The following is a 27,138-nucleotide window of genomic DNA, read 5'->3' as shown; positions in this document are numbered from 1 at the left end:
CTGAGAGACACCAGTCAGTGTACAGATATCTCCCTGAGAGAGAGGGACTGAGAGACACCAGTCAGTGTACAGATATCTCCCTGAGAGAGAGGGACTGAGAGACACCAGTCAGTGTACAGATATCTCCCTGAGAGAGAGGGACTGAGAGACACCAGTCAGTGTACAGATATCTCCCTGAGAGAGAGGGACTGAGAGACACCAGTCAGTGTACAGATATCTCCCTGAGAGAGAGGGACTGAGAGACACCAGTCAGTGTACAGATATCTCCCTGAGAGAGAGAGACTGAGAGACACCAGTCAGTGTACAGATATCTCCCTGAGAGAGAGGGACTGAGAGACACCAGTCAGTGTACAGATATCTCCCTGAGAGAGCGGGACTGAGAGACACCAGTCAGTGTACACATATCTCCCTGAGAGAGAGGGACTGAGAGACACCAGTCAGTGTACAGATACCTCCCTGAGAGAGAGGGACTGAGAGACACCAGTCAGTGTACACATATCTCCCTGAGAGTGAGGGACTGAGAGACACCAGTCAGTGTACAGATATCTCCCTGAGAGAGAGGGACTGAGAGACACCAGTCAGTGTACAGATATATCCCTGAGAGAGAGGGACTGAGAGACACCAGTCAGTGTACAGATACCTCCCTGAGAGAGAGGGACTGAGAGACACCAGTCAGTGTACAGATATCTCCCTGAGAGAGAGGGACTGAGAGACACCAGTCAGTGTACAGATATCTCCCTGAGAGAGAGGGACTGAGAGACACCAGTCAGTGTACAGATATCTCCCTGAGAGAGCGGGACTGAGAGACACCAGTCAGTGTACACATATCTCCCTGAGAGAGAGGGACTGAGAGACACCAGTCAGTGTACAGATACCTCCCTGAGAGAGAGGGACTGAGAGACACCAGTCAGTGTACACATATCTCCCTGAGAGTGAGGGACTGAGAGACACCAGTCAGTGTACAGATATCTCCCTGAGAGAGAGGGACTGAGAGACACCAGTCAGTGTACAGATATATCCCTGAGAGAGAGGGACTGAGAGACACCAGTCAGTGTACAGATACCTCCCTGAGAGAGAGGGACTGAGAGACACCAGTCAGTGTACAGATATCTCCCTGAGAGAGAGGGACTGAGAGACACCAGTCAGTGTACAGATATCTCCCTGAGAGAGAGGGACTGAGAGACACCAGTCAGTGTACAGATATCTCCCTGAGAGAGAGGGACTGAGAGACACCAGTCAGTGTACAGATATCTCCCTGAGAGAGAGGGACTGAGAGACACCAGTCAGTGTACAGTTATCTTCCTGAGAGAGAGAGACTGAGAGACACCAGTCAGTGTACAGATATCTCCCTGAGAGAGAGGGACTGAGAGACACCAGTCAGTGTACACATATCTCCCTGAGAGTGAGGGACTGAGAGACACCAGTCAGTGTACAGATATCTCCCTGAGAGAGAGGGACTGAGAGACACCAGTCAGTGTACAGATATATCCCTGAGAGAGAGGGACTGAGAGACACCAGTCAGTGTACAGATACCTCCCTGAGAGAGAGGGACTGAGAGACACCAGTCAGTGTACAGATATCTCCCTGAGAGAGAGAGACTGAGAGACACCAGTCAGTGTACAGATATCTCCCTGAGAGAGAGGGACTGAGAGACACCAGTCAGTGTACAGATATCTCCCTGAGAGAGCGGGACTGAGAGACACCAGTCAGTGTACACATATCTCCCTGAGAGAGAGGGACTGAGAGACACCAGTCAGTGTACAGATACCTCCCTGAGAGAGAGGGACTGAGAGACACCAGTCAGTGTACACATATCTCCCTGAGAGTGAGGGACTGAGAGACACCAGTCAGTGTACAGATATCTCCCTGAGAGAGAGGGACTGAGAGACACCAGTCAGTGTACAGATATATCCCTGAGAGAGAGGGACTGAGAGACACCAGTCAGTGTACAGATACCTCCCTGAGAGAGAGGGACTGAGAGACACCAGTCAGTGTACAGATATCTCCCTGAGAGAGAGGGACTGAGAGACACCAGTCAGTGTACAGATATCTCCCTGAGAGAGAGGGACTGAGAGACACCAGTCAGTGTACAGATATCTCCCTGAGAGAGAGGGACTGAGAGACACCAGTCAGTGTACAGATATCTCCCTGAGAGAGAGGGACTGAGAGACACCAGTCAGTGTACAGTTATCTTCCTGAGAGAGAGAGACTGAGAGACACCAGTCAGTGTACAGATATCTCCCTGAGAGAGAGGGACTGAGAGACACCAGTCAGTGTACAGATATCTCCCTGAGAGAGAGGGACTGAGAGACACCAGTCAGTGTACAGATATCTCCCTGAGAGAGAGGGACAGAGAGACACCAGTCAGTGTACAGATATCTCCCTGAGAGAGAGGGGCTGAGAGACACCAGTCATTGTACAGATATCTCCCTGAGAGAGAGGGACTGAGAGACACCAGTCAGTGTACAGATATCTCCCTGAGAGAGAGGGACTGAGAGACACCAGTCAGTGTACACATATCTCCCTGAGAGAGAGGGACTGAGAGACACCAGTCAGTGTACAGATACCTCCCTGAGAGAGAGGGACTGAGAGACACCAGTCAGTGTACAGATATCTCCCTGAGAGAGAGGGACTGAGAGACACCAGTCAGTGTACAGATATCTCCCTGAGAGAGAGGGACTGAGAGACACCAGTCAGTGTACAGATATCTCCCTGAGAGAGAGGGACTGAGAGACACCAGTCAGTGTCCAGATATCTCCCTGAGAGAGAGGGACTGAGAGACACCAGTCAGTGTACAGATATCTCCCTGGGAGAGAGGGACTGAGAGACACCAGTCAGTGTACAGATATCTCCCTGAGAGAGAGAGACTGAGAGACACCAGTCAGTGTCCAGATATCTCCCTGAGAGAGAGGGACTGAGAGACACCAGTCAGTGTACAGATATCTCCCTGAGAGAGAGGGACTGAGAGACACCAGTCAGTGTACAGATATCTCCCTGAGAGAGAGGGACTGAGAGACACCAGTCAGTGTACAGATATCTCCCTGAGAGAGAGGGACTGAGAGACACCAGTCAGTGTACAGATATCTCCCTGAGAGAGAGGGACTGAGAGACACCAGTCAGTGTACACATATCTCCCTGAGAGTGAGGGACTGAGAGACACCAGTCAGTGTACAGATATCTCCCAGAGAGAGAGGGACTGAGAGACACCAGTCAGTGTACAGATATCTCCCTGAGAGAGAGGGACTGAGAGACACCAGTCAGTGTACAGATATCTCGTTGAGAGAGAGGGACTGAGAGACACCAGTCAGTGTACAGATATCTCCCTGAGAGAGAGAGACTGAGAGACACCAGTCAGTGTACAGATATCTCCCTGAGAGAGAGGGACTGAGAGACACCAGTCAGTGTACAGATATCTCCCTGAGAGAGCGGGACTGAGAGACACCAGTCAGTGTACACATATCTCCCTGAGAGAGAGGGACTGAGAGACACCAGTCAGTGTACAGATACCTCCCTGAGAGAGAGGGACTGAGAGACACCAGTCAGTGTACACATATCTCCCTGAGAGTGAGGGACTGAGAGACACCAGTCAGTGTACAGATATCTCCCTGAGAGAGAGGGACTGAGAGACACCAGTCAGTGTACAGATATATCCCTGAGAGAGAGGGACTGAGAGACACCAGTCAGTGTACAGATACCTCCCTGAGAGAGAGGGACTGAGAGACACCAGTCAGTGTACAGATATCTCCCTGAGAGAGAGGGACTGAGAGACACCAGTCAGTGTACACATATCTCCCTGAGAGAGAGGGACTGAGAGACACCAGTCAGTGTACAGATATCTCCCTGAGAGAGCGGGACTGAGAGACACCAGTCAGTGTACACATATCTCCCTGAGAGAGAGGGACTGAGAGACACCAGTCAGTGTACAGATACCTCCCTGAGAGAGAGGGACTGAGAGACACCAGTCAGTGTACACATATCTCCCTGAGAGTGAGGGACTGAGAGACACCAGTCAGTGTACAGATATCTCCCTGAGAGAGAGGGACTGAGAGACACCAGTCAGTGTACAGATATATCCCTGAGAGAGAGGGACTGAGAGACACCAGTCAGTGTACAGATACCTCCCTGAGAGAGAGGGACTGAGAGACACCAGTCAGTGTACAGATATCTCCCTGAGAGAGAGGGACTGAGAGACACCAGTCAGTGTACAGATATCTCCCTGAGAGAGAGGGACTGAGAGACACCAGTCAGTGTACAGATATCTCCCTGAGAGAGAGGGACTGAGAGACACCAGTCAGTGTACAGATATCTCCCTGAGAGAGAGGGACTGAGAGACACCAGTCAGTGTACAGTTATCTTCCTGAGAGAGAGAGACTGAGAGACACCAGTCAGTGTACAGATATCTCCCTGAGAGAGAGGGACTGAGAGACACCAGTCAGTGTACACATATCTCCCTGAGAGTGAGGGACTGAGAGACACCAGTCAGTGTACAGATATCTCCCTGAGAGAGAGGGACTGAGAGACACCAGTCAGTGTACAGATATATCCCTGAGAGAGAGGGACTGAGAGACACCAGTCAGTGTACAGATACCTCCCTGAGAGAGAGGGACTGAGAGACACCAGTCAGTGTACAGATATCTCCCTGAGAGAGAGAGACTGAGAGACACCAGTCAGTGTACAGATATCTCCCTGAGAGAGAGGGACTGAGAGACACCAGTCAGTGTACAGATATCTCCCTGAGAGAGCGGGACTGAGAGACACCAGTCAGTGTACACATATCTCCCTGAGAGAGAGGGACTGAGAGACACCAGTCAGTGTACAGATACCTCCCTGAGAGAGAGGGACTGAGAGACACCAGTCAGTGTACACATATCTCCCTGAGAGTGAGGGACTGAGAGACACCAGTCAGTGTACAGATATCTCCCTGAGAGAGAGGGACTGAGAGACACCAGTCAGTGTACAGATATATCCCTGAGAGAGAGGGACTGAGAGACACCAGTCAGTGTACAGATACCTCCCTGAGAGAGAGGGACTGAGAGACACCAGTCAGTGTACAGATATCTCCCTGAGAGAGAGGGACTGAGAGACACCAGTCAGTGTACAGATATCTCCCTGAGAGAGAGGGACTGAGAGACACCAGTCAGTGTACAGATATCTCCCTGAGAGAGAGGGACTGAGAGACACCAGTCAGTGTACAGATATCTCCCTGAGAGAGAGGGACTGAGAGACACCAGTCAGTGTACAGTTATCTTCCTGAGAGAGAGAGACTGAGAGACACCAGTCAGTGTACAGATATCTCCCTGAGAGAGAGGGACTGAGAGACACCAGTCAGTGTACAGATATCTCCCTGAGAGAGAGGGACTGAGAGACACCAGTCAGTGTACAGATATCTCCCTGAGAGAGAGGGACAGAGAGACACCAGTCAGTGTACAGATATCTCCCTGAGAGAGAGGGGCTGAGAGACACCAGTCATTGTACAGATATCTCCCTGAGAGAGAGGGACTGAGAGACACCAGTCAGTGTACAGATATCTCCCTGAGAGAGAGGGACTGAGAGACACCAGTCAGTGTACACATATCTCCCTGAGAGAGAGGGACTGAGAGACACCAGTCAGTGTACAGATACCTCCCTGAGAGAGAGGGACTGAGAGACACCAGTCAGTGTACAGATATCTCCCTGAGAGAGAGGGACTGAGAGACACCAGTCAGTGTACAGATATCTCCCTGAGAGAGAGGGACTGAGAGACACCAGTCAGTGTACAGATATCTCCCTGAGAGAGAGGGACTGAGAGACACCAGTCAGTGTCCAGATATCTCCCTGAGAGAGAGGGACTGAGAGACACCAGTCAGTGTACAGATATCTCCCTGGGAGAGAGGGACTGAGAGACACCAGTCAGTGTACAGATATCTCCCTGAGAGAGAGAGACTGAGAGACACCAGTCAGTGTCCAGATATCTCCCTGAGAGAGAGGGACTGAGAGACACCAGTCAGTGTACAGATATCTCCCTGAGAGAGAGGGACTGAGAGACACCAGTCAGTGTACAGATATCTCCCTGAGAGAGAGGGACTGAGAGACACCAGTCAGTGTACAGATATCTCCCTGGGAGAGAGGGACTGAGAGACACCAGTCAGTGTACAGATATCTCCCTGAGAGAGAGAGACTGAGAGACACCAGTCAGTGTACAGATATCTCCCTGGGAGAGAGGGACTGAGAGACACCAGTCAGTGTACAGATATCTCCCTGTGAGAGAGAGACTGAGAGACACCAGTCAGTGTACAGATATCACCCTGAGAGAGAGGGACTGAGAGACACCAGTCAGTGTACAGATATCTCCCTGAGAGAGAGGGACTGAGAGACACCAGTCAGTGTACAGATATCTCCCTGAGAGAGAGGGACTGAGAGACACCAGTCAGTGTACAGATATCTCCCTGAGAGAGAGGGACTGAGAGACACCAGTCAGTGTCCAGATATCACCCTGAGAGAGAGGGACTGAGAGACACCAGTCAGTGTACAGATATCTCCCTGAGAGAGAGGGACTGAGAGACACCAGTCAGTGTACAGATATCTCCCTGAGAGAGAGGGACTGAGAGACACCAGTCAGTGTACAGATATCTCCCTGAGAGAGAGGGACTGAGAGACACCAGTCAGTGTACAGATATCTCCCTGAGAGAGAGGGACTGAGAGACACCAGTCAGTGTACAGATATCTCCCTGAGAGAGAGGGACTGAGAGACACCAGTCAGTGTACAGATATCTTGTTGAGAGAGAGGGACTGAGAGACACCAGTCAGTGTACAGATATCTCCCTGAGAGAGAGGGACTGAGAGACACCAGTCAGTGTACAGATATCTCCCTGGGACAGAGAAATCACAGAATTGTTAAGGTACAGAAGGCGGCCTTTCAGCCCATCGTGTCTACACCGACTCTCCAAATGAACATCGTGACTTAGTGCCATTTCCCTGCCTTTTCCCCGTGCCCCTGCACATTGTTTCTATTCAAATAATTACCCAATACCCTCTTGAATGCCTCTATTGAACCTGCCTCCACCACACTTCCAGCCAGTGCGTTCCAGACCCCAACCACTCATTTGCTTGTTTTGGAAATCATTTTAAATCTGTTTCCTTGCGTTCCTGATCCTTTTACGAGTGAGAACAGTTTCTCCCCTGTCTCCTCTGCCCTGCTTCCTCACAGTTTTAACATCTCTGTCAAATCTCCTCTCAGCCTTTTCTCCATAGAAACATAGAAAATAGGTGCAGGAGTGGGCCATTCAGCCCATCGACCCTGCCCCACCATTCAATATGATCATGGCTGATGACGCACTTTCAGTAACCCAGTCCCGCTTTCTCTCCATACCGCAAGGGCCATGTCCAGCTCCCTCCTAAACATATCTAACGAACTGGCTTCAACAGCTTTCTGTGGTAGAGAATTCCACAGGTTCACAACTCTCTGAGTGAAGAAGTTCTTCCTCATCTCAGCCCTGAATGCATTACGCCTTATTCTCAGACTGTTACCCCTAATTTTGGACTTCCCCAACATCGGGAACGTTCCACCCGCGTCTAGCCTGTCCAGTACCACCAGCATTTTATATGTTTCTGTGAGATCCCCTCTCATTCTTCCAAATTCCAGTCAGTACAAGCCCAGTTGATCCAGTTTCTCTTCATATGTCAGTCCTGCCAGTCCAGGAATCAATCTGGTGAACCTTCGCTGGACTCCCTCAGTAGCAAGTATGTCCTTCCTCACTAGGTGACTAAAACCTCACACAATACTCGATGTGTGGCCTCACCAAGGCCCTGTATAACTGCAATCAAGGTCACCATGCCATTAGCTTTCCTCACCGCCTGCTGTACCTGCATGCCAACCTTCAGCGACTGTCCCACCATGACACCCAGGTCACGATGCACTTCCCCTTTTCCTAAACTGCCACCATTCAGATAATAATCTTCCTTTCTGTTTTTGCCTAAAAAGTGGATCACCTCACATTTATCCACATTATATTGCACTCAGCCAGCCTGTCCAAGTCACATTGCAGCCTCTTAGCATCCTCCACACAGCTCACACTGCCACCCAGCTTAGTGTCATCTGCAAATTTGGAGATATTGCATTCAATTCCTTCGTCCAAATCATTAATGTATATTGTGAATAGCTGGGGTCCCAGGACTGAACCCTGCGGTATCCGACTAGTAGCTGCCTTCCACTCTGAAAAGGACCCGTTTATTCCCACTCTCTGCTTTCTGCCTGCCAACCAGTTCTCTATCCACGTCACATTACTGAATCGAACGACAGTGGACAGGCAAGAGCGGGCATTTAAAGAACGAATAGGCGGACTCCAGAAGTTGTTTATTGCTGTTTGGCGCAAGAGTTGGAAGGGAATTGTGGCCAAACCATGGCTTACAAGGGAAAAAGGGATCAAGCAGATGATCTCTCTCTATTCCCTGGCGATAAATGTGACACTTTCTGTCGGGAAAACGACACAAATGTCTGAGGAAATGTACCAACCGACTCAAGAGCAGCTTCTTCCCTGCTGCTGTCAGACTTTTGAATAGACCTACCTCGCATGAAGTCGGTCTTTCTCTACACCCTAGCTGTGAGTGTAACAGCACATTCTGCACTCTCTTATTTCCTTCTCTATGAATGGTATGCTTTGTCTGTATAGCATGCAAGAACAATACTTTTCACTGTATGCTAATACATGTGACAATAATAAATCAAATCAAAATTAGAGATAGTATCAGATTCAAGGAAGAAGCATACAAACTGACAAGAAAAAGTAATAGGCCTGAGGATTGGGAGCAGTTTAAAACTCAGCAAAGGAGGACCAAAGGATTAATTAAGAAGGGGAAAAAAAGAGTATGAAAGTCAGCTGGTGGGGAACATAAAAACTGAGTCTAAATGTTTCTATAGATTCCCTAAACAAATATGTTTATGTCAATCCTTGCAGTCAGAAACAGGAGAATTCATAATGGGGAATAAATAAATGGCTGAGGAATTAAACTTGTACTTTGCTTCACAAAGGAAGACATGAATAATGGACCAGAAGTGCTGAGAGAAACATGTTTTAGTGAGGAGCTGAAGGAAATCAGCATTAGGAGAGAAATGGTTTTGGAGAGATTGATGGGATTGAAGGTGGATAAATCTCCAGGTCCTGATAATCTTCATCCTAGAGTACTTCAGGAAATGGCCCTGGAAATAGTAGATCCAATAGTGGTTATTTTCCAAAATTCTTTGGACTCTAGACTAGTTCCTATAGAGTGGAGGGTAGATAATGTAAGCCCGCTGTTCAAAAACAGAGGTAAAGAGAAAACAGGGATCTATAGATCAGTGACTAAATCGGTTAGGATTATATCCACTGGAGATTAGAAGAGTGAGAGGGGATCTCATAGAAACTTATAAAATTCTAACAGGGTTAGACAGGGTAGATTCAGGTTGGGGGAGTCTAGAACTAGGGGCCATAGTTTGAGGATAAGGGGTAAACCCTTTTGAACTGAGGTGAGGAGAAATTTCTTCACCCAGAGAGTGGTGAATGTGTGGAATTCACTACCACAGAATGTAGTTGAGGCCAAAACGTTGTCTGATTTCAAGAATAAATTAGGTATAGCTCTTGGATCAAGGGATATGGGGGGAAGGTTGGGATCAGGATATTAAATTCCATGATCAGCCAAGATCAAAATGAATGGCGGAGCAGGCTCAAAGGGCCAAATGGCCTACTCCTACTTTTTATGTTTCTATGTTTAATACATTAGCCCCAATATCATGAGCTTTAATTTTGCTCACTAATCTCTTGTGTGGGACCTTGTCAAAAGCCTTTAGAAAGCCCAGATACACAACATCCACTGGTTCACCCTTGTCCACTCTACTGGCCACATCCTCAAAAAATTCCAGAAGATTTGTCAAGCACAATTTCCCTTCAGTGGATCCTTGCTGACTTGGACCGATCCTGTCACCGCTTTCCAAATGCTCAGTTATTGCATCCTTAATAATTGACTTCCCCACCATCGATGTCAGGCTGACCGGTCTATAATTCTCTGTTTTCTCTCACCCGTCTTTTTAAAAAAATGAGGGTTCATTACCGAGCCCCCAATTCATTGGAACTCTTCCAGAGTCTATAGAATGCTGGAAAATGATCACCAATGCATCCATTATTTCTAGGGCCACTTCCTTGAGTATTCTGGGATGCAGAGCATCAGGCCCTGAGGACTTATCGGGTTTTAATCCCAGCAACGTCCCCAGTACAATTTCCCGACTAATAAGGATTTCCTTCCATTCCTCCTTCATGCTAAACCCTCTGTCCCCTAGTATTTCTGGAAGGTTATTTGTGTCCAAGGAGAACAGTCCCAACCTCTCCAATCTATCGGCATAACGAAAGCTTCTCATCCCTGAAATCATTCTTGTAAACATCTTCTGTACTCTCTGCAATGTGCTTAGATCCTTCCAATAGTGTGGCACCCAGGACTGTGCATAATACTTGCAGCTGAGGTCTAACTAGTGTCTTGTATTCTATGCCCCTATTAATAAAGCCCACAATATTACATACTTTATTAACTACTCTCTCTCCACTGTCAATGATCTATGGTAAGAAGTCTCACAACACCAGGTTAAAGTCCAACAGGTTTATTTGGTAGCAAATACCATAAGCTTTCGGAGCACTGCTCCTTCGTCTCCACATCAATGATCTATGCACAGATACACCCAGCTCCCTCTGCTCCTGCACCCCTTTAAGAATTTTATTCCTTGTTTTATATTGTTTCCCCATGCTCTGCCTACCAACATGCATTGCTCACACTTCTCTGTATTGAACTTTATCTGCCGCCTATTTGCCCACTCCACCAACTTGTCTAAGCCCTCTTGAAGTCCTCACAGTTTACAATACTTCCAAGTTTGTCATCCACAAACTTTGAAATTGCCCGCTGCACATCAAGATCTAGATCATTGATATATGTCAGGAAAAATAAGGGTTCAAATACCAACCCCTGGGGAACGCCACAAACCTTCCTCCAGCCTGAAACTATCTATTGACCATTACTCTCTGATTCCTATTATTCAGCTATTTTTGTATCCATGTTGCTACTGTCCCTTTTATTCCATGAGCTATAACTTTTCTCACAAGTCTGTTGTGTGGCACTGCATTGAATGCCTTCTGAAAGTCCATGTACACCACATCTATAGCATTACCCTCATCGACCCTCTCTGTTACCTCCTCAAAAATCTCCAGCAAGTTAGTTAAACACAATTTCTCCTTTAGAAATCCATGCCGGCTCTTCCTAATCAACTCACATTTTTCCATGACTATTAATTCTATCCTGAATAATTGTTTCTGGAAACTGGCCCACCACTAATGTTAAACTGACTGGCCTGTAATAGTCTGGGCTATCCTTGCAGCCTCATTTGAATAGGAAACACAAGGGCGGCATGGTGGCACAATGGTTATCACTGCTGCCTCACAGCGCCAGGGATCTGGGTTCAATTCCAGCCTCGGGTCACTGTCTGTGTGGAGTTTGCACATTCTCCCCGTGTCTGCGTGGGTTTCCTCCCACACTCCAAAGATGTGTGAGTTAGGTTGATTGGTCATGGTAAACTGACCCTAGTGTTAGGGGTAAATATGTGGGGTAATGGGGATAGGGCCTGGGTGGGATTGTGGTCAGTGCAGGCTCAGTGGGCCGAATGGCCTCTTTCCGCACAGTGGGGATTCTATGAGGCACAAATTACACAAATGGTTAAAATGTGAGGTTGTCCAGACTCTGAGAGAGAAAAGATATTTCCACAGATTGCTGAACAGAGTGTATACATTCAAGGCAGCGAATCCAGGAGTAAAATGAGGAAACAGTTTTGACGAACAACAGATGTGGGGAGTTCCTAACCCTATTCAGACTGCAATAATTAATCATCAATCAATGATTGGAAATCTGAGATTGACAGATTTCTGATAGCCAAGACTTGACTGATTATACAGCAAGAGGAGGAGGCCATTCGGCCCCTGTCGATCATGCTACACAGGAACAGGAGGAGACCATTCAGCCCCCCTCAATCCTTGTTATACAGGAACAGGAGGAGTCCATTCAGCCCCTCTCTAGCCTGTTACGCAGGAACAGGCAGAGCCCATCCAGCATCTTTCAATCTTGTTACACAGGAACAGGAGGAGGCCATTCAGCCCCTCCAGAGCCTGTTACACAGGAACAGGAGGAGGCCATTCAGCCCCTCCAGAGCCTGTTACACAGGAACAGGAGGAGGCCATTCTGCCCCTCCAGAGCCTGTTACACAGGAACAGGAGGAGGCTTATTCAGCCTCCTCCAGTTCCAAGCACTTGAGCATCCCCGGATTCCCATCACTCCACCATTCACGGCCGTGCCTTCAGCTGCCTAGAGCCCTTAACTCAAGGATGCCCATCATTAACCTCTCCAGCTCTCTCTCTCTGCTACTTTAAGAAGCTCCTGAAAATCTCTCTCTTTGACCGAGCTTTTGGTCGCCTGTCCCTAATATCTTCTCACATGGCTCAGTTTGATAACACTCCTGTGAGGCTTAGGTGCTCGAGAAATGGAGCACATTGTTGGTGAAGAATACATGTAGTGAATCAAGTATATTTGACCAAATAATCTGAGCAGGGATTTCCCACTCTCTGCCTCAGTGTCTCTCTCTTTCTCTACCCCCCTTCCTGTGTGTGTCTCTTTCGCTCTCTGTCTCTGTTTTTCTCTCTCTCTCTATCTCATCCTCTGTCTGTCTGTCTCTCTCTCACTCTGTCTCTCTCTCTGTGTCTTTCTCTCTGTGTCTCTCTCTCTCTCTATATATATATATTTCTCTGTCTCTCTGTCTCGCTCTCCTTGTGTGTCTCTCTCTCTCTGTCTTTGCCCCTCTGTGTCTCTGCCTCTCTGTCTGTGTGTCTCTCTCTCTGTGTCTCTGCCCCTCTCTCTGTGTCTGTGTCTCTCTCTCTCTCTCTCTGTCTCTGCCCCTCTCTCTGTGTCTCTGCCTCTCTGTCTGTGTGCCTCTCTCTCTGTCTGTCTCTCCCCCTCCCCCCGCTCGGTATTTCAGCTGCTCTCAGTCTGGTTTCCTGTTTCCACAATGCTCGAGGCCTCTCACTCTGACCCCGTGAGCTCTCTCCGCAGATGCTGCCTGACCTGCTGAGATTTTCCAGAACTTTCTGTTTAGCTTGCGTTGCGTGGTGAAGGTGGGGGATGGGGAAGAAACAGAGAGAGAGAGAGAGACAGGGGCACAGAAAGAGACAGAGAAAACCAGAATGAAAGAGACACAGACACAGATAGTGAGAGAGATAGAGACAGAGGAAGGGAAAGTGAGAGAGAGAGACAGATAAAGAGGAGAGAGAAAGATAGAGAGAGAGCAAGAGAGAGAGATAGACTGAGAGAAAGCAAGACACAGAGAAAGACAGAGAGTGAGAGAAACAGAGTGATAGACAGAGACAGAAGTAGCGAGAAAGAGAGAGACAGTGAGAGAGAGAGAGAGACAGACAGAGAGGGTGACAGAGAGAAAGAGAGACACGGGATAGACAGACAGAGTGAGACAGAGTGGGAGACAGACAAACAGCGAGAGACACAGAGAGATAGACAGAGAAAGAGAGAGTGAGAGAGACAAATGGGGTGATTTTCCCATCCCGCTGCGCTGATTTTTTAGTAAGAGCTTTAACAACACCAAGTTAACCACAGCTTGCCTCCTGGACTTGCAGAATCTCACTGGCTGTCCTGTCTGGAGACAATACACATCTCTTTAACCTGTGCTTAATGCTCCTTCCACCCACATTGTCTGTACCTTTAAAACCTGGTTGGCTGTCGAGATTTGCATTCTAATCAGTATTCTGTAACTTGATTTTGTGTCTCTGTGCCCTGTTTGAGAGCAGATTTCCACTCCATCTGACGAAGGAGCAGCGCTCCGAAAGCTAATGGCATTTGCTACCAAATAAACCTGTTGGACGTTAACCTGGTGTTGTTAAAACTCTTTCTGTGTTCACCCCAGTCCAACTCCGGCATCTCCACATCCTGATTTTTTAGCACAGTGGTGGGCGATGCGAGGGATTCGGGCATGTGTTCCCACTGCGATAGTGTCTGCCAGTGCTGGATTTCTGACAGGGAAAATATTTAAATCATCATTTTAATATCAGTTAACTGTTATTAGTGGCCCCGGGACCGACGTCTCTGGGCCCGATAGAATCTCTACCCCCCCCCCCCCCCCCCCTCTCCCTCACCTCCGCCAGGAGTATTTCACTCCAGCAGGGTTCAGACTAGCTCCCCACTTTTGGGGAACTGCAGTGAAGGGGGGGGGGGGGGTATTCGGGACACCCCGGAGGGGTTGGATGGTGGGTGGGGTGCCCCCTGGGCATGGGTGCCTCGGCAGTGTCAGCCTGTGCCCCAGCACTGCCCAAGGGGCAAAGTGCCAATGCCCAGGGGGCACCTTGGCACTGCCCATCAGGCAACGGGCAGTGGCAAGGGGGTGGGGCTTATGGGGACGGGGCGTAGCGGGTGATCAGTAGGAAAGTGGGTTCCAGTTGCCACTCCGTATTGGGATCGGTGGGGGAAGGAGGGAGGGCAGCAATTGGGGCTGGCTGGAAAGAGGGTTAGCTGAGGGGGGGGCATGGCGGAGGGTTCGACGCTGGCCCGCAACTGGTCAGGGGGCCAGCGTTCGGGCTGTGGGGGAGCAGAGGGGCGGCGTTGCGGGAGTCGTGGGGCTGGCCAGCGATCAGGAGGCTGATAGACAGGGGCCAGTGCGCCTACACCAATCTCGGCGCTGACCGATCTCGGCGCAGTGGCGCACTCAGCACGCTGGTTTCAGCCTCTCCAGCGGGAACAGGCCCCGTCCCCCCGAGCTTTTAACAATATTCGCGCTGGTGACCTCTGCACTGCACAGAATGCGGGAAATTCTTCTCTGAACTCCCACTGAAAAAAACAATCGTGAATTACTCCAGTTGTCCCATGAATATTTTTGGGAGAATTCTGGCCAAAGTGTGAGACAGACAGAGACAGCAAGAGAGAGAGAGACTGTGTGATGGACTGCGAGACAATGAGAGACAAAGACAAGACTGAGAGTGACAGACAGAGAGAGGCAGAGAGAGAGAGACAGAGAGACAGAGAGAGACAGAGAGAGAGAGAGAGTGAGCGACGAGAGAGGCAGAGAGAGAGAAAGGAGAGAATGACTGAGTGTGAGACAAAGATGGAATGGAATAGACAGATAGACAGTCAGACAGACAGACAGACAGAGCGAGGGACAGACAGACAGAGACCCCACAACTCCACATTCCTGCCGACCCCCCCGATAACCTTTCACCCCCTTGTTAATCAAGAATCTATCCAGCTCTGCCTTAAAAATATTCAAAGTCTCTGCTTCCACTGCCTTTTGAGGAAGAGAGTTCCAGAGACTCCCCACCCCCTGAGAGAAAACATTTCTCCTCATCTCCATCTTAAATGGGTGACCCCTTATTTTTGAACAGTGACCCCTGGTTCTAGATTCTCCCACAAGAGGAAACATCCTCTCCACATCCACCCTGTCAATACCCCTCAGGGGCTTACCATCTCTGAATCCCTTACTAAAAACATACTAAGAGTTACCATGGACCTCACCTCCTGACTCCCCAAAGCCTGTCCACCATCCACACCATACAAGTCTGGAGTGTGATGGAATATCCGTCACTTGCCTGAATGGGAGCAACTCCAACAACATTCAAGAAGCACAACACCACGCAGGACAAAGCCGCCCACTTGATTGTTACCCCTTCCACAAACTTCACTCCCTCCACCACCGACACACAGTGACAGCCATGTGTACCATCTACAAGATGCACTGCAGCAACTCACTCAGGTTCCTTAGGCAGCACCTTCCAAACCCATGACCACTTCCTTCGAGCAGCAGATACCTGGGAACACCAGCACCTGGAGGTTCCCCTCCAAGTTACTCACCATCCTGACTGGGAAATATATCGCCGTTCCTTCACTGTCGCTGGGTCAAAATCCTGGAACTCCCTCCCTGACAGCACTGTGGGTGTACCTACACCTCAGAGACTGCAGCAGTTCAAGAAGGCAGCTCACCACCACCTTCTCAAGAGGCAATTAGGGATGGGGCAATAAATGCTTATCCCAGGCAGCGAGGCCCACATCACGTGACACATTAAAAGCAACGTTTCAATCAATTTGCCACTTACTCTTCGAAACTCCAGCGGGTACAACCCGAGCCTGTCGAACCTTTCCTCGTAAGACAACCCGACCAATTCAGGTATTAGTTCAGTCTACCTTCTCTGAACTTCTTCCAATGCATTAAGAACCTTCCTTCGATAAGGAGATCAGTATGGTACATGGTACTCCACAACTTCCGTACGCAGAATATCTTCACTTCCTTTCTTTTCTCCAGCCCATCCTCATTCCCTTTGGACCTGGAAGATGAACATCTCCATCATTGAATCTCCCCTGTCGATCGGGGACTTCCTTTCATCGCTGTCCCTCTCTGCCCTTGCTCACTCATACCACGTCTCAAACATTTCTCAGTCCCGTTGATAGGCAACTGGCCTGAGCTATCCACACCGTCCCTCTCACTCCACGCAAGCTTCCCGATTTGCAAGTAGTTTCTGGAATTTTCTCTCTCTGTTTCCCATGACATTCTGCTCTCAGTCATAAAATCATAGAATCCCTACAGTGCAGAAGGAGCCATTCGGCCCATTGAGTCTCCACCAATCAACCCTACCCAGCCCGTATCCCCATAACCCCCATGTATTTACTCTGCAAGTCCCGCTGGCACTGAGGGGCAATTTAGCATGGCCAATCAACCTAACCCGCACATCTTTGGACTGTGGGAGGAAACCGGAGCACCCGGAGGAAACCCACGCAGACACGAGGAGAATGTCTTGGGCAACTTTCATATCATTGCTGCCCCCTGTCCCACTCCCACAACCTGTATCTCCAGTCCTGTAGGATACACTCAGGAGATGTTCAAGAGGGGCAAACAGGGATCTCAGGTCACTGCTTACAGAGATAGGGTTGTAGGGGCTGGAGGAGGTTACAGAGTTAGGGTTGTAGGGGCTGGAGGAGGTTACAGAGTTAGGGTTGTAGGGGCTGGAGGAGGTTACAGAGTTAGGGTTGTAGGGGCTGGAGGAGGTTCCAGAGATAGGGTTGTAGAGGCTGGAGGAGGTTACAGAGATAGGGTTGTAGGGGCTGGAGGAGGTTACAGAGATAGGGTTGTAGGGGCTGGAGGCGGTTACAGAGATAGGGTTGTAGGGGCTGGAGGAGATTACAGAGATAAGGTTGTAGGGGCTGGAGGAGGTTACAGAGATAGGGAGGGTTGTAGGGGGCTGGAGGAGGTCACAGAGATAGGGAGGATTATCTTAGAAATCTTAGAAACCCTACAGCACAGAAAGAGGCCATTTGGCCCATCGAGTCTGCACCGACCACAATCCCACCCAGGCCCTACCCCTACATATTTACCCACTAATCCCTCTAACCTACGCATCCCAGGACACTAAGGGCAATTTTTAGCATGGCCAATCAACCTAACCCGCACATCTTTTGGACTGTTTATTGGATTATAGGGACTGGTGGAGGTTACAGAGATAGGGAGTTTTGTAGTGGCTGGAGGAGGTTACAGAGATAGGGAGGGTTGTAGGGACTGGAGGAGATTATAGAGATAGGGAGAGATGTAGGGACTGGAGGAGGTTATGGAGATAAGAAGGTATGTAGGGATTGGGGGAGGTTACAGAGATAGTAAGGACTGAAGGAGGTTACAGAGATAGAGAGGGTTGTATGGGCTGGAGGAGGTTACAGAGATAGGGAGGGCTGTAGTGACTGGAGGAGGTTACAGAGATAGGGAGGGTTGTAGAGACTGGAGGAGGTTACAGAGATAGGGAGGGTGGTAGGGGCTGGAGGAGGTTACAGAGATAGGGAGTGTTGTAGGGACTGGAAGGTTACAGAGATGGGGGAATTGCAGGGGCTGGAGGAGGTTACAGAGATAGGGAAGGCTGTAGGGACTGGAGGAGGTTACAGAGATAGGGGGGGTTGTAGAGACTGGAGGAGGTTACAGAGATAGGGAGGGTTGTAGGGACTGGAGGAGGTTACAGAGATAGGGAGTGTTGTCAGGGCTATAGGAGGTTGCAGAGATAAGGAGGATTGTAGGGGCTGGAGGAGGTTCCATTTATAGGGAGGGTTGTAGGGCTGGAGGAGGTTAAAGAGATAGGGAGGGTGGTAGGGGCTGGAGGAGGTTACAGAGATAGGGAGGGTGGTAGGGGCTGGAGGAGGTTACAGAGATAGAGAGGGTGGTAGGGGCTGGAGGAAGTTACAGAGATAGGGAGGGTGGTAGGGGCTGGAGGAGGTTACAGAGATAGGGAGGGTTGTAGGGGCTGGAGGAGGTTAAAGAGATAGGGAGGGTGGTAGGGGCTGGAGGAGGGTACAGGGATAGGGAGCGTTGTAGGGGCTGGAGGAGGTTACAGAGATAGGGAATGTTGTAGGGGCTGGAGGAGGTTAAAGAGATAGGGAGGGTGGTAGGGGCTGGAGGAGGGTACAGAGATAGGGAGCGTTGTAGGGGCTGGAGGAGGTTAAAGAGATAGGGAGGGTGGTAGGGGCTGGAGGAGGGTACAGAGATAGGGAGGGTTGTAGGGACTGGAGGAGATTATAGAGATAGGGAGAGATGTAGGGACTGGAGGAGGTTATGGAGATAAGAAGGTATGTAGGGAGTGGGGCAGGTTACAGAGATAGGGAGGGTTGTAAGGATTGGGGGAGTTTACAGAGATAGTGAGGACTGAAGGAGGTTACAGAGATAGAGAGGGTTGTAGTGACTGGAGGAGGTTACAGAGATAGGGAGGGTTGTAGAGACTGGAGGAGGTTACAGAGATAGGGAGGGTGGTAGGGGCTGGAGGAGGTTACAGAGATAGGGAGTGTTGTAGGGACTGGAAGGTTACAGAGATGGGGGAATTGCAGGGGCTGGAGGAGGTTACAGAGATAGGGAAGGCTGTAGGGACTGGAGGAGGTTACGGAGATAGGGAGGGTTGTAGAGACTGGAGGAGGTTACAGAGATAGGGAGGGTTGTAGGGACTGGAGGAGGTTACAGAGATAGGGAGTGTTGTCAGGGCTATAGGAGGTTGCAGAGATAAGGAGGGTTGTAGGGGCTGGAGGATGTTCCATTTATAGGGAGGGTTGTAGGGGCTGGAGGAGGTTAAAGAGATAGGGAGGGTGTTAGGGGCTGGAGGAGGTTAAAGAGATAGGGAGAGAGGTAGGGGCTGGAGGAGGTTACAGAGATAGGGAATGTTGTAGGGGCTGGAGGAGGTTAAAGAGATAGGGAGGGTGGTAGGGGCTGGAGGAGGGTACAGAGATAGGGAGCGTTGTAGGGGCTGGAGGAGGGTACAGAGATAGGGAATGTTGTAGGGGCTGGAGGAGGTTAAAGAGATAGGGAGGGTGGTAGGGGCTGGAGGAGGGTACAGAGATAGGGAGCGTTGTAGGGGCTGGAGGAGGTTAAAGAGATAGGGAGGGTGGTAGGGGCTGGAGGAGGGTACAGAGATAGGGAGCGTTGTAGGGCTGGAGGAGGTTACAGAGATAGTGAGGGTGGTAGGGGCTGGAGGTGGTTACAGAGATAGGGAGGGTGGTAGGGACTGGAGGAAGTTATAGAGATAGGGAAGGCTGTAGGGACTGGAGGAGGTTACAGAGATAGGGAGTGTGGAAAGGATGTTGATTGATTTGAAAATCTGTATTTTGATCAGTGTGTTTAATTTCTCTCATCCTCTCTCACTGCCCACTGCGCTCGGTGTGCTGCTATCGATCCTGAGCTCCTGCCTTTGTGAAAACAATTTAGAAGGATATGAGAGGCCAAAAGCCAAACAGAAAGTTCTGGAAAATCTCAGCAGGTCAGGCAGCATCTGCGGAGAGAGCTCACGGGGTCAGAGTGAGAGGCCTCGAGCATTGTGGAAACAGGAAACCAGACTGAGAGCAGCTGAAATACCGAGCGGGGGGAGGGGGAGAGACAGACAGAGAGAGAGACACAGACAGAGAGGCAGAGAGAGAGAGAGAGAGGCAGAGAGAGACACACACAGACAGAGAGGCAGAGACACAGAGAGAGACAGAGATACAGAGAGAGACAGAGAGAGACAGAGATACTGAGACAGAGACCGAGAGAGAGACAGAGCAAGAGAGAGCGAGAGACAGAGACACAGAGAGAGACAGAAACACAGAGAGAGACAGAGAGAGAAAGTGAGAGACAGAGAGAGAGTGAGAGACAGAGAGACACAGAGAGAGACACCGATAGAGAGAGAGAGAGAGAGAGACAGAGAGAGAGCAAGACAGAAAGAGGCAGAAACTGAGGGAGACAGAGACTGAGGGAGACACCGATAGAGAGAGATAACGACAGAGAGAGGAAGAGAGGCACCGACAGAGAGAGAGGGACACCGACAGAGGGAGAGAGAGAGAGACACCAACAGAGAGAGAGAGAGAGACACCGACAGAGAGAGAGAGAGAGAGAGACACCGACAGAGAGAGAGAGACACCGACAGAGGGGGAGAGATACACACACCGACAGAGAAAGAGAGACCCCGGCAGAGAAAGAGAGAGAGACACCGACAGAGAGAGAGAGAGAGAGACACCGACAGAGAGAGAGAGAGACATTAACACAGAGAGAGAGAGAGAGAGACATCAACAGAGAGTGTTACAGTGAGAGAGACAAAGAGAGACAGAGATTGAGCGAATGAGACAGAGAGAGAGAGAGAGATACAGTGAGGGAGGGAGATAAAGAGACAGAAAGGGAGAAAGAGACAGGGAAGGAGGGAGGGAAAGAGAGAGAGACAGAGAGGAAGAGACTGAGAGAGAGAGAGACAGGAAGAGACAAAGAGGGAGAGAGAGAGAAAGAGAGTGAGTGTGTGAGCCAGATAGAGACAAAGTGCAAGAGAGAATGAGTGAGAGACAGAGGTAGAGAAAAATTGAAAAAGTAGACAAAGACAGACTGAGAGCCATACAGAGAGAGAGAGAGACGAGGGAGAGACAGAGAGAGAAAGAGATACAGAGAGATAGACAGAGAGAGATACAGAAAGAGACAGAGAGAAATAGAGAGACAATGTGCGATAGAGGTACAGAGACAACAGAGAAAGGTACAGAGGGAGAGAGGCAGAGTGCGAGAGAGTATGAGTGAGAGTTAGAGAGGAAGAGAGATATAGGGAGACAGAAAGCGAGAGTCAGACAGACACAGTGAGAAACACAGACAGAGAGAGATGCAGAGAAGAGATAGAATCATGGAATCCCTGCAGTGCAGAAGGAGGCCATTCGGCCCATTTAGCCTTCACGAACAATAATCCCACCCAGGTCCTATTTACCCCGTTGATCTCCCGACATTAAGGGACAATTTAGCATGGCCAATCCATTTTGGAGCGTGGGAGGAAGCAGAGCACCCGGAGGAAACCCACGCAGACACAGGGAGAATGTGCAAACTCCACACAGACAGTTATCCAAGGTCGGAATTGAACTGGGGTCCCTGCCGCTGTGAGGGAGCAGTGCTAACCACTGTGCCACCGTGCTACCCACAGATAGAGACAGAGGGATAGACAGAGCGAGATGGACAGAAAGAGAGAGAGAGAGAGAGAGAAAGCCAGAGAGGTGTAGTATAGGGAGATACAGTTAAATAGAAAGGGACATAAAGAGACAGAGAGGACGTGAGAGAGGGACAGATTGAGATAGATAAAAGAGAGACAGAAAGATAGAGAAAAAGTGAGATAAAGACAAATAGTTATTCACGCACTCTCACTCTGCCTCCCTCTGTGTCTACCTGTTTTACTTCTTTCTCAAACTCACTGTCAGTCTCTGTACCTCGTTCTGTGTATCCTGCTTTCCTCTCTGTCTCTGGACCCCCCCCTCCCCTCTCTCTCTCTGTCACACACAGCTTCTCCCAATCTCACTTACCCCGGCTTAAACGGCTGTTTTGCTCTTCTCACTGGCTGCCTGCCCTCAGTCTCCTGAAACACAACCCTGTCATTCAGTCGATTCTGGTTCATTCTGTGACCTCTCGTTCCCTCACCTTTCCCACCATCCCTCTCTCGCCAGCACATTCCTGTTGTGTTTGCTAAATCTCAGTGTTTGCACTTTTCCAACCCCCACCCCATCCTGTATTTCAGGACTGACTCAGGGAAAAATCTATCGGACAGAGGCCGTTCGCTCTGAGCAATCTTGTTCCCTGTTCTTCACACACTTCCCCTTAATCCCCTCACACTTTACACACATCTACCCAAACGTTGATGTTTGTAGACATTCCCCAACTCCTGCCCTTTAATACAAACTCTCTGATTCACAGCTCTATTCATGTATATCCTTGTTCCCAACCACAAAAGCTGCTTCCGTGCTCCCGTTATTTTCAAACACTTCCTTCTTTCCTTGCCTTTCTACACACTCTCTTCATCACAGTTTTTTTCGCGAGGTCCCTTGATCCCTGATCTTCTCAGATGCATCCTTGTTACCTTCCACCTTTTCAGATAGTCACTTATTTTTCCCAGTTTACATACTGCCTTTAATTTCTCCCATGTTCACAACCTCCCTTATTCCTGTCGCTCATTACAAACTTCCCTTGAAACTTGGGACTCATTACACACTCTCCCCAATTCCTCTCATTCAATTCACATTCATTTCAAACTCTCCGTCATTCCTCTCCTTTATTACACACTCTTGGTTATTCCTCTGTCTTATTACACACTGTCCCTTATTCTTCTCGCTCATTACATACCCTTATTCCTCTCACCTGTTGTCCCTGCCGCACAGTCTGTTTTAACCCTTATACGGTGGACAAAAAAACTACAAGTAGACGTCTTGTTCGTACAACCAATATTTATTCAAAACACACAATCAATAATCACCCACCCAACCAACAATAAGTTATCTTACAGAAAAATACTAAAGTTCAAGTCCAATACAAGACCTTGACTCAACTTTGCGTGACTGGCAAATACCCAAGCAGATATTGGCCTTTATCTGTGCGCTGGTCTCGGTTGTCCTCTGCGTGGTCTGGTCCTTTGGTCTGGTCTGACACTCTGGCTGTGGTCTTCCTTCCTTCTTGGGTTTGGTGGCTCTCCTCGTGCTGGTTGTCGCTGGCGACGGTCACCGTTGTTGTAGCTCGTTCGTGGGGTCAGAGAGAGAGAGCAATTCTTGGTTGCGTGGGGTCCTTAATTATGCTGGCTGCTTTGCCGAGGCAACGGGAAGTGTAGACAGAGTCAATGGATGGGAGGCTGGTTTGCGTGATGGACTAGACTTCATTCACAACCCTTTGTAGTTTCTTGCGGTCTTGGCAGAACAGGAGCCATACCAAGCTGTGATACAACCAGAAAGAATGCTTTCTATGGCGCATCTGTAAAAGTGAGAGTCAGAGTGGACATGCCAAATTTCCTTAGCATCCTGAGAAAGTAGAGGCATTGGTGGGGCTTTCTTAACTATAGCATCAGCATGGAAGGACCAGGACAGGTTGTTGGTGATCAGGACACCTAGAAACTTGAAGCTCTCGACCATTTCCACTTCGTCCCCATTGATGCCGACAGGGGCATGTCCTCCACGATGCTTCCTGAAGTCGATGACTCTCTCCTTCGTGTTATTGACATTGAGGAAGAGATTATTGTTGTCACACTAATTCATCGGATCTCTTTCCTGTACTCCGTCTCATCATTGTTTGAGATCCGACCCACTACAGTGGTGTCATCGGCAAACTTAAAAATTGAGTTGGAGAGGAATTTGGCCACACAGTCATAGGTGTATAAGGAGTATAATAGGGGGCTGAGAACACAGCCTTGTGAGGCACCGGTGTTGAGGATGATCGTGGAGGAGGTTTTGTTGCCTATCCTTACAGATTGTGGACTGTGAGTTAGGAAGTTCAGGATCCAGTCGCGGAGGGAGGTGCTGAGGCCCAGGCCACAGAGTTTGGAGATGAGTTTCATGGGAATAATGGTGTTGAAGGCTGAGCTGTAGTCAATAAATAGGAGTCTGACATAGGTGTCCTTGTTATCCAGGTGTTCCAGGGTTGAGTGCAGGGCCAGGGAGATGGCGTCTGCTGTGGGCCTGTTGCGGCGGTAGGTGAACTGTAGTGGATCCAGGTAGTCCGGGAGGCTGGAATTGATTCGGCCAGGATTAACCTTTCGAAGCACTTCATAATGATGGATGTCAGAGTCACCGGGCGATAGTCATTAAGGCACGCTGCTTGGCTTTTCTTTGGTACCGGGGTGATGGTCGTCTTCTTGAAACAGGTTGTTATAGAGAGGTTGAAGATGTCTGCGAATACTCCCACCATCTGGTCTGCCCAGGCTCTGAGTGCACGTCCGGGTAGCCCATCCGTGGGTTGACTTTTGAGAAGGCTGATTTGATGTCTGTGATGGTGACCTCAGATACAAGTTCGGCTGAGGTTTCCAGGCTCTCTCTGACCTCTTGTTCAAAACAGGCATAGAATGCGTTAAGCTCATCGGGGACAGATTCATTGGTGTAGCGATTCTACATGCCTTCATCTTCTAGCCTGTTATGTCTTACAGACCTTGCCATAGTCGGCAGGGGTCTGTGTGGATAGCCTGGGGTTCTAGTTTGGTCCAGTATTGTCTTTTGGCATCTTTGATGGATCTCTGTAGATTGTATCTGGATGTCTTGTATAGGTCAGTGTCACCTGACTTGAACGCCTCAGACCTGGACTTCAGCAAGCAGTGGATATCTCTGTTCATCTGTGGTTTCCAGTTGGGGAACACACGGCTTTGCTTCTTTGACATACAGTCTTCGACACATTTATTCCTCAATTCCTCTCAGTGATTATACGCTCTCTGATTGCTGTAATTCATTACACACAATCACTTATTCCACTCGCTCATTACAAACTCTCCCTTATTCCTGTGGCTCATTACCCACTCACCCTGATGGCACAGTGGTTAGCAATGCTGCCTCACTGCATCAGGGACCTGGGTTCGATTCCTGGCTTGGGTCACTGTCTGTGTGGAGTCTGCATGTTTTCCGCGTGTCTGCTTGGGTTTCCTCCGGGTGCTCCAGTTTACTCCCACCAAACGACATGCTGGTTAGGTGGATTGGCCATGCTAAATTCTCCCTCAGTGAACCCGAACAGGCGCTGAAGAGTGGCAACTAGGAGATTTTCACAGTAACTTCATTGCAGTGTTAATGTACATCTACTTGTGACACTAATAAATAAACTTTTAAACTTATTCCTCTCATTCAGTACACCCTCTCAGTTATTCCTGCAATTCATTACGCACTCTCCCGTATTCCACCCATTCATTACACACGCTCCTTTATTGCTTTCACTCACTAAACACAACCCCTTACTCACATTGCACACTCTCCATTACAAAGTCTCCTTTATTCTTCTCGCTCATTACACACTCTCACTCAATCCTCTCACTCATTACACACTCTCACTTAATCCTCTCACTCGTTACACAATCTCACTTAATCCTCTCACTCATTACACGCTCTCACTTAATCCTCTCACTCATTACACACTCTCACTTAATCCTCTCACTCATTACACACTCTCACTTAATCCTCTCACTCAATACACACTCTCACTTAATCCTCTCACTCATTACACACTCCTAATCCTCTCACTCATTACACAATCTCACTTAATCCTCTCACTCATTACACACTCTCACTTAATCCCCTCACTCATTACACACTCTCACTTAATCCTCTCGCTCATTACACACCCTCACTTAATCCTCTCACTCATTACACCCTCTCACTTAACCCTCTCACTCATTACACACTCTCACTTAATCCTCTCACTCATTACACACCCTCACTCAATCCTCACTCATTACACACTCTCACTTAATCCTCTCACTCATTACACACTTTCACTTAATCCCCTCTCATTACACACTCTCACTTAATCCTCTCACTCATTACACACTCTCACTTAATCCTCTCACTCATTACACACCCTCACTTAATCCTCTCACTCATTACACACTCTCACTTAATGCTCTCACTCATTACACACTCTCACTTAATCCTCACTCATTACACACCCTCACTTAATCCTCTCACTCATTACACACTCTCACTTAATCCTCTCACTCATTACACACTCTCACTTAATCGTCTCACTCATTACACACTCTCACTTAATCCTCTCACTCATTACACACTCTCACTTAATCCTCTCACTCATTACACACTCTCACTTAATCCTCTCACTCATTACACACTCTCACTTAATCCTCTCACTCATTACACACCCTCACTTAATCCTCTCACTCATTACACACTCTCACCTAATCCTCTCACTCATTACACACCCTCACTTAATCCTCTCACTCATTACACACTCTCACTTAATCCTCTCACTCATTACACACTCTCACTTAATGCTCTCACTCATTACACACTCTCACTTAATCCTCTCACTCATTACACACCCTCACTTAATCCTCTCACTCATTACACACTCTCACTTAATCCTCTCACTCATTACACACTCTCACTTAATCCTCTCACTCATTACACACTCTCACTTAATCCTCTCACTCATTACACACCCTCCCTTAATCCTCTCACTCATTACACACTCTCACCTAATCCTCTCACTCATTACACACCCTCACTTAATCCTCTCACTCATTACACACTGTCACTTAATCCTCTCACTCATTACACACTCTCACTTAATGCTCTCACTCATTACACACTCTCACTTAATCCTCTCACTCATTACACACTCTTACTTAATCCTCTCACTCATTACACACCCTCACTTAATCTTCTCACTCATTACACACTCTCACTTAATCCTCTCACTCATTACACACTCTCACTTAATCCTCTCACTCATTACACACTCTCACTTAATCCTCTCACTCATTACACACCCTCCCTTAATCCTCTCACTTATTACACACTCTCACCTAATCCTCTCACTCATTACACACCCTCACTTAATCCTCTCACTCATTACACACTGTCACTTAATCCTCTCACTCATTACACACTCTCACTTAATCCTCTCACTCATTACACACTCTCACTTAATCCTCTCACTCATTACACACCCTCACTTAATCCTCTCACTCATTACACACTCTCACTTAATCCTCTCACTCATTACACACTGTCACTTAATCCCCTCACTCATTACACACCCTCACTTAATCCTCTCACTCATTACACACTCTCACTTAATCCTCTCACTCATTACACACCCTCACTTAATCCTCTCACTTATTACAC

The 27,138-nt window shown here is 48.7% G+C and overlaps 1 protein-coding gene across 1 annotated transcript in view; it reads right to left on the bottom strand.

The window, feature by feature from the left end:
* LOC144486386 (uncharacterized) overlaps positions 1 to 21,868 on the bottom strand; it is a 51,175-nt gene extending 29,307 nt beyond the window's left edge. Inside the window, exons 1-2 of the mRNA XM_078204421.1 lie at positions 21,844 to 21,868; positions 16,128 to 16,355 (exon numbers count right to left, since the gene is read on the bottom strand). The gene's annotated coding sequence lies outside the window, so the exon portion shown is untranslated. The remainder of the gene's footprint in view (positions 1 to 16,127; positions 16,356 to 21,843) is intronic.
* Between the last annotated feature and the right edge of the window lie 5,270 nt (positions 21,869 to 27,138).

Source organism: Mustelus asterias, unplaced genomic scaffold (genome assembly GCF_964213995.1).
Source record: "Mustelus asterias unplaced genomic scaffold, sMusAst1.hap1.1 HAP1_SCAFFOLD_328, whole genome shotgun sequence".
NCBI classification, from domain to species: domain Eukaryota; kingdom Metazoa; phylum Chordata; class Chondrichthyes; order Carcharhiniformes; family Triakidae; genus Mustelus; species Mustelus asterias.
The sequence above is the reverse complement of the archived record's forward strand: the minus strand, read 5'-3'. Positions and strand labels throughout refer to the sequence as shown.